Raw genomic sequence first — 12806 nt, 5'->3', positions numbered from 1 at the left:
TTTTCCTGCACATCTTGGTTCTCAGGAGCTGTTTTCCCCATGATTCATCTCTGAAGCTTTATGATTGTTAAGAGGCACCTTCCCACATCTCTTTTGTGCTTTTACAGGGGGGACAATGTTTTAAGGTAAAGAAAATGCTCCTACCTTTGCCCCAGCACTGGCACGTAGCAGGAAGGGGGAGCAGGTGTCTGCTGGAAGTATGGCCAAAATAAGGATTTAACTATATTTATTTTAATTTTTGTTTAGCAGTTTCCCCCAAGAACAGGTATTTTGTCGTCTTCCACTTGTTTTGGGGTGAATCCAGTCGTGTCGGGGGGAGGAAGCAGGGGTGAAGCACAGCCCCGGGGGCTGCTGCACAGAGGGGATACAATTCTTCACTGCTCTTCTCTTGAGAGCCTAAACCCAAAACTGTTTGAATCTCAGTGTTGCTGAGGGTAGGATGGAGCAGCAGATCCCGGGGCCATCGAGCCTTGGAAGTTGTTATCACTTCAGCTGGGCTGTCAGACACCGGAGCGAGAAAATGTGCCTTCAGCACAGCCTCGGTGGGTCCTGCCGGGGAGCCGGGTACCCCCTCGGGGAGGGTTTCTCCTTGGGGATCGGAAGGAAAATCCTGATGCCTGGGGTGCAGGCAGGGAGAAGGGACATGGAAGGAACCTCCAGGTGGGTACAGAGTCACAGCGAGCCCAAAACCACGGCAAATGTCGGTGCCAGGCTCGGGGGGTCGGTGCCGAGCAGTGCCGGGCCGGGTCGGTCCCATCGCGGGGCCGTTTGTGGCGGTTCCCGCTGGCCGAGCCCGTCCCGGGGGACCTGCAGGCGGTCCGGGGGTCGCAGCCTCCCCTTTTCCATCCCCGAGGCCGGGCTGGTCCCGCGGATCCCCGGGAACGCTGGGAGCCGCCGCCGCCCTGCGCTCCCCGCAGCTCCCGGGAGATGGAGGCAGCGTCCCGCTGCTCCCCGACATTCCCACCCAGAGTTATCCCCTGCGGAAACCTCCCCGGCTGGAGGATGCGCGGCCAGGAATTGGAGTTCAGTTGTCGTACTGGAATTCGATCGTGTTTTGGTATTTTATTTGTTTATTTTTCCTTGTCGAGAACACCTTGTTTCTGCTTCTTCTCGTTTTCCTGCCTGTGGGATGTGGTGGTGGGATCCTGTGGGATCCCTTTGTGTTCATATCCCAGAAAATTTTCTGGAACAGGTTCAGGTCTGCTGCTCGATAATCTGTTCTGGCTGAAGAGCAGAGAAGCAGCCCCAGCGGCTCCTGCTCACTGCTCAGGACCAACCTTGAAGCATCTCCCAGAACCCAGAGTTTAAACCCTGGCAAGGATTTTGCAATAATAGCAACACTGGGGAAAAAGTAGAGTAGGAATCATAAAATCACAGACCATCCCGAGTTGGGAGGGACCCACAGGGATCATCCATCCAACCCCTGGCCCTGCCCAGGACACCCCAACAATCCCCCCTGTCCCTGGGAGTGTTGTCCAAACCCTCCTGGAGCTCTGGCAGCCTTGGGGCCGTGCCCACTGCCCTGGGGAGCCTGTGCCCTCCAGGAGGATGAATTGTAGAGTGGGCAGGATGGCACACGGATCCACGTGGGCACCTGGCATGGGAATGTCTGGGCAGGGCCTGGATGTGGAACTCCCCTCTTGCAATAATTCATCTGCTCCTCCTCAGCACACAGAATTTGTGCAGCCAAGCACAAAAGCTCCTGATTTGGAAACAACAGCAAGAGGCAGATTTGGATACTTCTGATCTAGAGCAAAACCCTCAAAATGCAGATTTCCGAGGTAAATAGAAACATTTTGGATCCAAATAGAGACCAGGTGTATATTTTTAGTGACTTTTCAAAGCTATGGAACTGAAGCAAAGGTGACATAAACACCTGTATGCTTTAAATACAACTTGGTACATGTCTACTGTTTTGCTGAGGAAATTCATTGCAATTTAATATGCTCTGATACTTCAGGGTTCAGCAACTGGAGTAAACTCTATGATAAAAAAATTGTGATGATAAGACAAGAATTTAGGAATAAAAGTTATTTAAGGGCTTGCCTTGCTAAGTTAGAAAAGCACCTTATGATCCAGTTAAGGGTGTCCCTGCCCAGGGCAAGGGCTGGATGAGATGGGCTTCAAAAAAAAAACCAAAATAAGGGATTTCCTTGTGCTGCTCAAGCTCCTGGTGGAGACAGGGGAGCAGAAAATGAACCTCATGTTACTTAAGAGCTCCAGCCCAGGAATTAGTGGGATTGCTCATTCCCTGTGCCCCATGGAAAATGATCAAACTCAAAAACAGCTGAAAGAGTTGATTTAAATGCCCTGGCAATGGTTGTCAGGGAGGGAATAAGGGCAGATTTGAGGAAATTAGTAACTTAAAAGATCCCAGCAAACTCCTGACAAAGGCAGTGTAAACTTGGTCTCAAAGTAATTATTGCAAATAAACATTTGAAATGCTACAGGCCAAATTAATATTTCAGACTTCTTCACTATTTATTACTGTGCTTAATTTTCTTACTTAAATATAATTTGGGCCTAGGGCTGTTAAGAATTTAATTTTTGAGGTACTTTAATGAATTATAAAGCATGTTTTAAACAGAAATGAATAGCTAATAAATGCCAAGAGTAATTAATTTTCTGAAACGTGGGGAGGCCTTTGTATTTAATTTAAAAAAAATGCCCTAAATTATTGGAAAGTAAAGATGAAGAAAATACAAAGTGGATGAACTGAAGTTTTTATTAATTTACTAAATCAGAAATTGTTTTTCCTTTGCTGTGGCAATATTTTCTTCCATGTAACCCCAATCCATTTTTTATGTCCTTTAGTCAGGGTGGTGACACGTGGAGACCACCTTGCTCTGAACCCCAGCTCTCTGGATGAACAGCACTTTACTTTGTTTAAAAATTAGTGTATCTAAACTTTTCCTGGGAACAAACAACATCAAGGATTCTTGATTCTACAAGCTCATGGTTTTCTGAATATTTTAATATGTGTCTTTATATATTATAATAATAAAATATATTAGTATAATATATTTAATATTTTTAGGGGTTTTCTCAAGTGAAAACAAAATAGTGAGAATGAAGAGGTTTTCACAGATTAGGTGAGCTTTTAATATAAATTTTGCATCTGGGGCTTGTGTGATGCTCAAAATTATCTGAGCCTGAGCTCTGTGGGGATTTACGAGCAGAGCTTCCTGCACGTTGAGATGAGAAAACCCACCATTAATTTTTTGTGCCTTGAAACTGAGCTTGATTTAGGTGCTTTCATCCCAGGGGAAGAGACATTTTCTGAGATCCCCCTGGTGGTAATTGTTTGGAGTTCAGAGTGAACCAACTGAAATTCCACATGAATCACTTGTGCGCCGCCGATGATTTATGCCCCAGCACATGCCTTCAAATGTCCTTACAAATCCTCCAGGGCTCAGAACAGGATGATTTGCTGCCAGTGACACTTGGTGGACTGTTCAGCAGAAGTGTTTGCTTGCAGCTCTTGCTGGAGGAAGCTCCTGCTCATCAATAAAACCCCAATTCCCTCCAAATTTTCCTTTTTCTGAGTGTGGGCAAATGCGAGGTCGATGCTCAGCAGGGTGAGGTGTGACCCAGGTGTCCCTGCTGTTGGACAAAGGGGTGAGATCAGGAGAAGTAATTTTTGGGATGCGGGGATTGCCTTGTGCAATTTAGTGCTTGGATGAAAGCAAAAAGGGAAATTTATCCTCTAAGCCATTAAGAAATTTTCTTGATGTTTTATTTTAAAGTCCTCAGGAAAGAAACACTAAAAAATCTCTACCTGTGATATTTTGCATTTCTTGGCAAGATTCTTTAACCTGCTGTATTTTCACTTTACTTTTTAAGGTAGGATTTATAGAAGTGAGATAAAGTCCTTTGTTTTTATTTCTTCTCTGGGCTTTGAAATTTCCTAAATTCTCTTTACTTTGAAATTATTTTTCTTCGGAGCCTTTTGAAGGCTTGAATCGATTTCTGTTTCTTTTCTTATTAATGAAACCATTCATCCAAGAAAATTTTGGAGAAGAAGAGATCTAATTTACAGCCCTACCCTGGTGAAAAGAAATCAGGTGAACAATCAGCTGGACCATCCAAAGGATTATTACTATTGCAACGTAAGCTATTTAAGAAAATGTCTACAGGGAAATATCTGGAAGTGTAATAACTTAATCCTAAATATCACGAAAACAAAGCAAATTACTGGGTATAGCAGAGGTGGAGAATGGAGCAGAGGCAGACACTCACCCAGGGGGGTTGTTTTAGGCAGGCAGAAAGTTTTTGTTTCGCAGCAATTTCGCCCTGAAAAAGGGCTGAATGTTGCCAGGATGGAATGCAGGTTGCTGGTTCACTGGGAAAAACCTCTTTTAGTAGTGTCTTGATGATGTCAGACTTGCATTTGATGTGCTTCAAGGCCAGAGGGGTGAACAGTTGTACAGATGATACTGAATTCAGTTGTGTCTGCTGTGGCAAGTGCTGATTTCTGCTTGAACTTGCACATAAATTCTCTTCACATTAAACACTTCAAATGTCAGAATACCAAGGATCCTGCTTGCTGTTTGATGGTACATTCCTTTATGCCTTAGAAAGATTCCCATTTCTCTCTGGGCTGTTTGATACCAGGAACTGCACAAGCTCATCACAACTGGCCAAAAGTTCGTTTGATTATTTCTTTCCTTTAACCAGCCTTTGCACCCTCCTTTTAAGTAACTCTGCCAAAAAAAATGGCTCCTCTTTCAGGCTAATCTTGGAGGAGGGACGTAAAGTCGAACAGATGAGTTCATTTTGGGATGGAGGAGGAGCTGTGTGCAGCCATGGAGAGGGTACAGCCGGCGCCTGGTCCGGGCACACCCAGTTCTTGCCAGTTTATGGAGGCAACCACAGGTGTGACAGATGGGACAGTGCCCAGATTTTGGGCAGCTGTGGGGGTGTTTTGGAGCCTCTTCGCCGTGGGATGCTCCAGAGGTGTTTTCTGTAGGATCATGTACCCCTGGACCAGCTGTCTCTGCTCCCCCCATCCCACCCTCCCGGTGCTCCGTGTCCCGCCCGCCCAGGGGGAGCGGAGCCAGGGGGCTGAGGGGAGGCTGGCTGGGTGCAGAGATGTCAAGAAAACCTGTGCTGTGCCCACTGCCAGGCCTGTGCAGAGCAATTATTCATGCTGGAGACCCAATGCTAGGAGACATGGGCTCGGGCAGAGGGAATGTCTGGTACTGGTGGGACGAGATCATTGTGCTGCAAGTTGAATGAAAGGCATTTTTTTTTTTTCATAACAAAGATAAGACAGGCAGTGAAAGACACTTTTTGCCACGAAGGAAGAAGGCGTTATCCTGCTTAAATGATTTAGACAGACTTTATTTTCTAGGAAAGCCATGAGTCTCTTCATGGATCATTGTCTCCAAACTGAGTTGCTCAGTGAGACCTTTCGTCGACGGAAAAGGGACCCAAAGAGTGTGAGGGGAGCCCGTGACCTTCCACCACTGTAAGTCAGGAGCCATAGAAATGTGTGTCAAGGCTTTGAAAAGAGATGGTTGTACTCGAGATGCTTTCCTTGGAAAAATCCCTCCATCTGGAGCTACAATGAGGCGAGATTTCAGCCCAGATCTGCCAGGACACATGGGCTCCTTTTTCCTTTCAAACCAAGTGTGGAAGTCAGCTGGGGTGCCTGAGCTTTTGGGGTATTAGAGGGAAAATATTCCATCTTCTTATTTTTAATTCGGGTGAGGTGAGCTCTGTGTATAATTAGCCTTTTTGAAAGTAAAACAAATATTCTTTTAATACTGGGAGAAAAACAGGGTGAAAAATCCTCTGCGTGAGAGCTGGGTTTGGTGGCCTCCCATCTGGGGAGCAATCCTGGAAATCCCCGGGTCCCAACTCCACCAAAACACGTGGCCACCAGCCCCAAGGGCATTTCTGCACCCATGGAGATGAAATCTTGCCTGATGTGCATCATCACTCCATAGAAGCACAGAATGTGCTCAGTTGGAAGGGACCCGTCGGGATCAGCGAGTCCAGCTCCTGGCCCTGCACAGGACACCCCAGATGGAACTTTAAATGTAAGTATTTCTTAGTTTACTTCTGGTAGTTCATGATCCCAGACTGCTTGAAACCCAGTGATTCTTCCTTCCTGAGCTGGGAATTTCCCTTTTTTTTTACTTCCCTCCCCTTCCTTCCCCAGTTCTTGACACGTATAGAAAAAAAGAAGGTGTTGCCATAGATTGAACCGTGGGCTAACAGTAGGTGGATGATATCTTTCCATTAAACAATATTCCTCCTTCTCATTTACAACACACAATAATTCCTGGTTTGTCCCAAACCTGGTTTTTTACCTTCCTTTTTTCAATTTATCTTTTTAATAAAGCAGGGCAGCATCTCAAAACCACACATCGTGGTGTCCCTGCCCACGGCAGAGGGGTTGGAACTTAATGATCCTTAAGGTCCCTTCCAACCCTTCCCAATTTTGTTAACCTGGCAGGATTAACCCACAAAGTTCACTTATCCATATTACATAACACAGGCAACAGATGATATAAGTAGATATATTACTTAACCATGGCCTGATGCCATATGTTAAGTTTCTACCCATTAATTTGTTGTTCACTGATAGAAAGGAAGGAGAAGTGGGCATAAGTTTGCCTCATTCTCACCCTGGCACGGTGCTAAACCCCCACTGCTCTCAGGCAAACCAAGCAGGACTCTCTGCTGGGACTGATTTGATTTGTATGCGAGGCTGCAGCCAGGGAAAGCCTTGAACAGTTGCCCATGGGACGTCTGAGAAATGTCTTCTTAAGGAAATCTGTATGAAAATGGAGGAAATACGCTGCCCTGCAGAGGAGGGGCTTTTCTGGGGGGGAAAATGTGATTTTTCTTCTTTAGAAATGGTTGGAAATTGCCTTGCTTGGGGTTGTAGGTAAGAACATATACTCGTGTAAATCAACCAGAACGTTAATTCCTCCGAAATCATCGCACTGATATTGGTAGGTTGGTAAATAACGACTCCAAACCTCTGGGGGGACTCTTGACCTCTAAATAAGACAACATTTGGAGGAAAATCATTTAGATTTGCTCTAAATTCCTCTATGGAAGAGGTGACTCCAGAGGACACTGTCCCAGTGCTTATAAACAGGAGACACTGAACTGGCTTTTCTGAGGGAAAAGCCACTTTCCCCTTAGCAAATCCCAGCAGGTTGAAACGAATGGCAGGTGGGAAAAATGGGCAGCTTCTGCTTCGAATCAGAGGGGTGAGGGAGTAAAGGGGTAACACTATTTGAAAATTTTGGTGTTATTTGTAGGCTGAGCACCTTGAAGTGTGTCCTGTGTCTGGAAGCCCACCTGGGTCATGGGGGGCTCTCCCCTGGGAGGGGGGATTCCCACTCCAGTGAGCCTTGTCTTGGCAAGTTCCTCTCATGGGTATCTTCTTTCAGAATCTTTATTTTGCCTCTTAGGCTCGATATGTGTCTTTTCTCCACATCCCAAGGATAAACCAGAGCTGCTGTTGGTCAGGCAGCTCTAACCCATACAGGGAGGAACCTGTCTGTGTTTAGGGAGTACAGGCAAGGTAATCAGAGGAGGGGGAGTGTTACAAGGCAGCAGAAAAGAAGTTGGCTCTAAACTTTGTTGTGTTCAGCATTCTTGTGTGAGAAGGCTCAGGATTTTGCAGAGAAAGCAGACACAGGCTGGCAAGGAAAGAGGCTTTTGTTGCAAATTATAAAATAATGATGATGTTATTTTCACTGCTCAGTGAAAATACTTATTTAAACAATATTTAGCTACTTAAGATATTAAAATTCATCACTGCAGTTTACATTAGAAAGTTTTCCATAATACCTTTGAGTTTTTTCCTTTTTTTTTTCTTTTTTTTTTTTTTTTTTTCCTGGAGCTTGTTTTTCAAAGCTTTGAGCTTCAAAGAGCTCATGGAAGTCGGAGGGTCTCCTTCCTTCCAAGCCTTGCTGCTGCTTTGGGTTAACCCTCCATAAATCCCCACATCCAATGGGGAATTTTTGGATGTCTCCTTTTCTGGGTGGAAGGCTCCTGCACAGAGTTTTGTGTTTGCTGAGGAGTTTCTTTCTTCCAAGCAGCTCTTTCCTTCATTCATTCCTTGTTTGTTGTTTATGGGGGAAACATAAAATCACTCTCTGCACTTACACTTGTTCTGGTAACGCTCTAAATCCTACGCTTAAGGATGCATTTAATTAAAGATTGACTATGGCATAAAGTGGAGGTTAATTAAATACCAATCAATTCCTGTATAAAATACATATAAAGGGGCTTTCACTCAGACAGCAAAATGAGTCTCCAGGAGGAGATTCCCTCTTGCAGCTCAAGAATGGCTTCCCACATGCTTTTCCCTGCTGTATTTGCCATTCAGAATATTAAAGTCCCTGGAGAAAACCTGTGTTTATGGAAACAAAGCCATGGTCTGACCCATTCCTGCTGTTTAGAAGAAATTTCACTTTTGTATTGGTTTCAATCAGATCTTCATTTTGTTGTGATGATGTTGGTGTAATTAGAAAAAACTCTAATTGATGGAAGAATAACTTCATTTTTTTTTTTTAAGAATTTTTCCAAACATTTTTGAGGAGGTCCCTTATAGAGGCATCAAATGAAACCAGACTGTCCAAAGTTAATAAAACAAGATGACTTTTCATGGAACAACTTGTTAAGCTGTAGAGGGCCCTGAAATAGGATAATGTTAATGCTGAGATTTAGGTGAGCTCCAGGGAGGAGTTTTGGAGGGTCTGGAAGAGGATTCCAATGGCAGAGAAACGACATGTGATTTTTATTCCCCCCCCCCCCCCTTTCTGTTTTCCCACAAGGGAACATTTTGGGACATTTCACAAAGATATCTGGAGTTTGTGCCCCCTTTAATGTGAGACCAGAGGGGGAGACCTGAAACAAGAGGCTTAAAGTTTGCACAGGGGATCAAGGGCAGAGTTAATTTATCTTCTAACTAGATCTGTTTCTTTAGAAGACCTTAGAAAAATGACTTTAACATGCTCACTGTTCTCCATGCTCTGTAGTACTTCAGGAACATTGCTTACATGGTGAAAAGCAAGTTATCCTACTTCAGAATAGGGCTTTCTTTTAAAGAATTTAAACCCCCTTGATTTTAAAGTTGTTCAGAACTCTTCTGTTGGACATTCTTATGTTTAAACTACCAAACCTAAACGTATCAGTTTTATTCAGGAGCAAAATAATTCATGTAATTTTGAAATATTTTCATTTTTAAATACGTGGTTCCACTAAAAATATTATTGTTCTTTTCTTTCCAAGAAATCTCCTTGAATCAAAGCTTTTCTTGCTGGATCTTCCAGAGGTTTCCCTCTCCTTGAGAAATCTGCTTTCCATGACTCAGTGATGGCCCTCCAAGGAGCTCAAGGCACCTGGCTAGGATGGCAGGACCTCTCAGAGCTATTTTTCCAGAGGGAGAAAGGTGTGGTAAAGCCTGTGAAGAACCAGCCTGGGCTGCAGCAGCACCCTGCAAAAATGAAGTTGGAAGTTAATTGTTCTTGTTGCTAAAAAGCCCAGGTCAGTCTGTGCCATTACACTCAATTTTTCTCCCGTCTCGGTGACCTTCATATCACATTAACAATTTTATATTATGTTAGCAAATTGCTCAGTGAGAGCTGCTGCTCTGATTGCATTCTGAAGGTCATTAATATGATATGAAAATATTATTGTATTCTCTCCTTTCATATTTTATTAGTGATATGGAAAGCAATAAAGAGGCTGATTTTTGCTGGGGGGTTCCCCAGGGAATCCTGCTCTACAGCAGTGGTGTCCCACATTGGCTCCTAATCCAATCTCAACGGGAAGTTCAATTTCCTCGTCATTAATTATTTAGCTGTATTTAACTGCTGTAAATTCTCAGATTAATTTTTTTAACTGTTGAGTTTGATGACCTCCAAAGACATTGGGATGAACCAGAGCAATATGAAACACGGTTGCTTCATGCAAATAGACCTGACTCTTCCATGAGGATTTGTGTGGAGGAATAATAATGGCAAATTTAATTTTTCTGCTACGAGGGTGAAGGCTTGTTTTATTACTACCTTTGGTGCAATTCAGTGTTGCAGAACGAAGGAGGAAAATGATGGCAGGCAGGGCATTCCCTTTGGGCGAGCCTGGCTCAGATGGTCCCTGGCACCAGGGCTGTCCCCAGGACTCCCTTTCCATGGATTTCCCAGTGCCTTTGGATGCTGATCGGCTGCACCGTCTCAGTTCAGTCACTCCCCATCTCAGTTTGGGCTCTAAATTTTATTTTTCAAATACTATAGACTGGAAAAGTCCCAACACAGGGCCCAGTGTGGAGGCAAGAACATTTGGCAGACTTTGTTATTTAAGTACAATGAAGCTTTGGACTTGCAGAAAGAAGGTTAGAAACTTTAAAGACTTGATTAGAAAAGAAAGCTTTGCAAAGGCAAATTAATTTTAAGTTAACAATGCTATATTAGAGTGACTTCAGTCAAAAGGATGGCTTTGGTAAGCAGCAAGTTAAACGTTTTAATGCTTTAACAGCCTTACAGTCCCTCCACTCGCCCATAAATGACATGTAACAGTAATTTATTAAATGTTACCAGTGATAATATTGAACTATAATATCACAGGGCCCAAATGTTGGTTGGGGTTTGAAGGTGATTTTGACACATAGAATGTTTTAATGTTTGAATTTATACTTTAATGTTTGAATTTATGCTTTAATGTTTGAATTTCTGCCTTGTCCCTGCCACAGTGTGAGGCTGCTCTGAGTCCATTGGCTTTGGCCCCATGATGGCTGCAGCACAGGTAACACAGAGCCTCTCAGATCCCGGGAAAACACTTCCAGGACAGATTCATAATGGGGTTGTTGGTGGTCATGGATTGCGGGAAAGTTGGTTTGGAGGTTCCCACAGCCTGGGGAAAATCCCAGCGGGTTCCTGTGCAGCACTTCAGCAAACAGGGATAAAAAAGGATTGTATTATTCCATGGAAATCCGGGCTGAGGGATGGGGAGCGGATGGAAAACTGTGCAGTGCTGCTGCAAGGCTGTAGATGGCAATGCTCCACCGGCGCTGGGAGAGGCTGCCGGGACCCGGCACCGATCCTGGGACCCGGCACCGATCCTGCATCCCAGCACCGATCCTGCATCCCAACACCGATCCTGCATCCCAGCACCGATCCTGCATCCCAGCACCGATCCTGCATCCCAACACCGATCCTGCACCCCAGCACTGATCCTGCACCCTGCACCACTGCTGTGCCCCCCGTCCTGCCGTGGCTGCAGCTCACACAGGGCTCTGCTCCCCATGGTTTATCCCGAGAGCTGGGGGTGGTTACAGCCCCCCAGGCTCTGGTGTGTTCAAGCTAATCCAGCCCTGTGTGAATGGGAAGCCATTCCCCCTTGTCCTGTCCCTCCATCCCTTGTCCCAAGTCCCTCTCCAGCTCTCCTGGAACCCCTTTAAGCCCTGGAAGGGGCTCTCAGGTCTCCCTGGAGCCTTCTCTTCTCCAGGTGACCCCCCCAGCTCTCCCAGCCTGGCTCCAGAGCAGAGGGGCTCCAGCCCTTGGAGCACCTTGGTGGACTCGCTCCAGCAGCTCCACACTCTTTATATTGGGATGCCCAGAGCTGGAGGCAGCTCTGCAAGTGGGGTCTCACCTGAGCAGGGCAGAGGAGCAGAATCCCCTCCCTGACCTGCTGCCCACGCTGGGGATGAGCCCAGGACGTGGTTGGCAGTAACTCCATGCCCACGTGTTTTTACTGTGATGCTGCTGCTTCCCCTCAGGTCTGTGCCCTCACCCACCCAGGTGGCAGGAGGTGCCCCAGAGGCCCCACACAGTGCAGCACCAGGTCATGGTCACTCAGGGCACGTCCATGGCACCATCTGGCCTTAAATCTGGGGCTGTAAAACTCCATGAAAACCCAGGACAAAGCAGGCAAAGCCACGCCGAGCCCCAGGAGGGATTTTATGGACAATAACAAAGTTCTTTGGTGTCTCTTGCAGGAGAGGGGAGCACATCGAGTGTGGTGCTGGGTAACATCATCTGAGACAACAGTCTGAGGGGACTGAAGGTAAGACCCTGTGCACTGAGCCATATTTCATAGCAAATAGAGCCCTTTAACCAGCAAACTTGTTCTGGGAAAGTTTCCAACTCAGACAATCTCTGGCGTTGTGGGGTGGTGGGATCTCTCACGCAAGGAGCATCAAAGGAGTCTCCGGAGACGCTGGAAAAGAGGACAGGAGCCTGGGAGGGAGACTTCAAAATCCTGGCAAGTGTACAGATAAAATACACTTAAATTCATGTAAAATTTTATGAAACTGCCTCTCGGAGATTATTCCCAACGTGGAGATAAAAAACAAACAAGCAAACAACCCCACCCCCCCAAAAAAAAATCCCTGGCTGGTGTCCACAAAGAACAAGTGCTGGGGTTCCTAACCTCTGGATGACACTACCCTCCAGGAGTTGCCTCTTTGGGAATACTCCACATCACCAGGCTTTATCTGCATCCTCTGGTTTAAAAAAAACAAACCAGGAGACATCCCAGGTCTCTGAAAAAAGAGAATTTTCCCCTTGATCTAAAACACTGATTTATGCAAAGGCTTTCCCTGGCAAATTCTGTCAGGGTTGTGTCCACTGTCTTGGGTGCCATGGGGCTCCATGGACTCCAGGCTCATCCTGGACAGCAAAGCTGAGCTGGGAAAACTGGCTCTCCCCATCCAGGGCCTCTGTATGAGATGGGATGTGTCTGTCCTGGGAAGCAAATAAGAAATGCAAAGCAAGAGGAGGAAAAAAAAAAAAAAACAAAACTGAGAAAAACCCCAGCAAACAGAGCTTGAAAAGAGA

This window comes from Pipra filicauda, unplaced genomic scaffold (assembly GCF_003945595.2).
Source record: "Pipra filicauda isolate LSUMZ 115617 unplaced genomic scaffold, ASM394559v2 scaffold281_size1565311_pilon, whole genome shotgun sequence".
Classification (NCBI taxonomy): Eukaryota; Metazoa; Chordata; class Aves; order Passeriformes; family Pipridae; genus Pipra; species Pipra filicauda.
The sequence above is the reverse complement of the archived record's forward strand: the minus strand, read 5'-3'. Positions refer to the sequence as shown.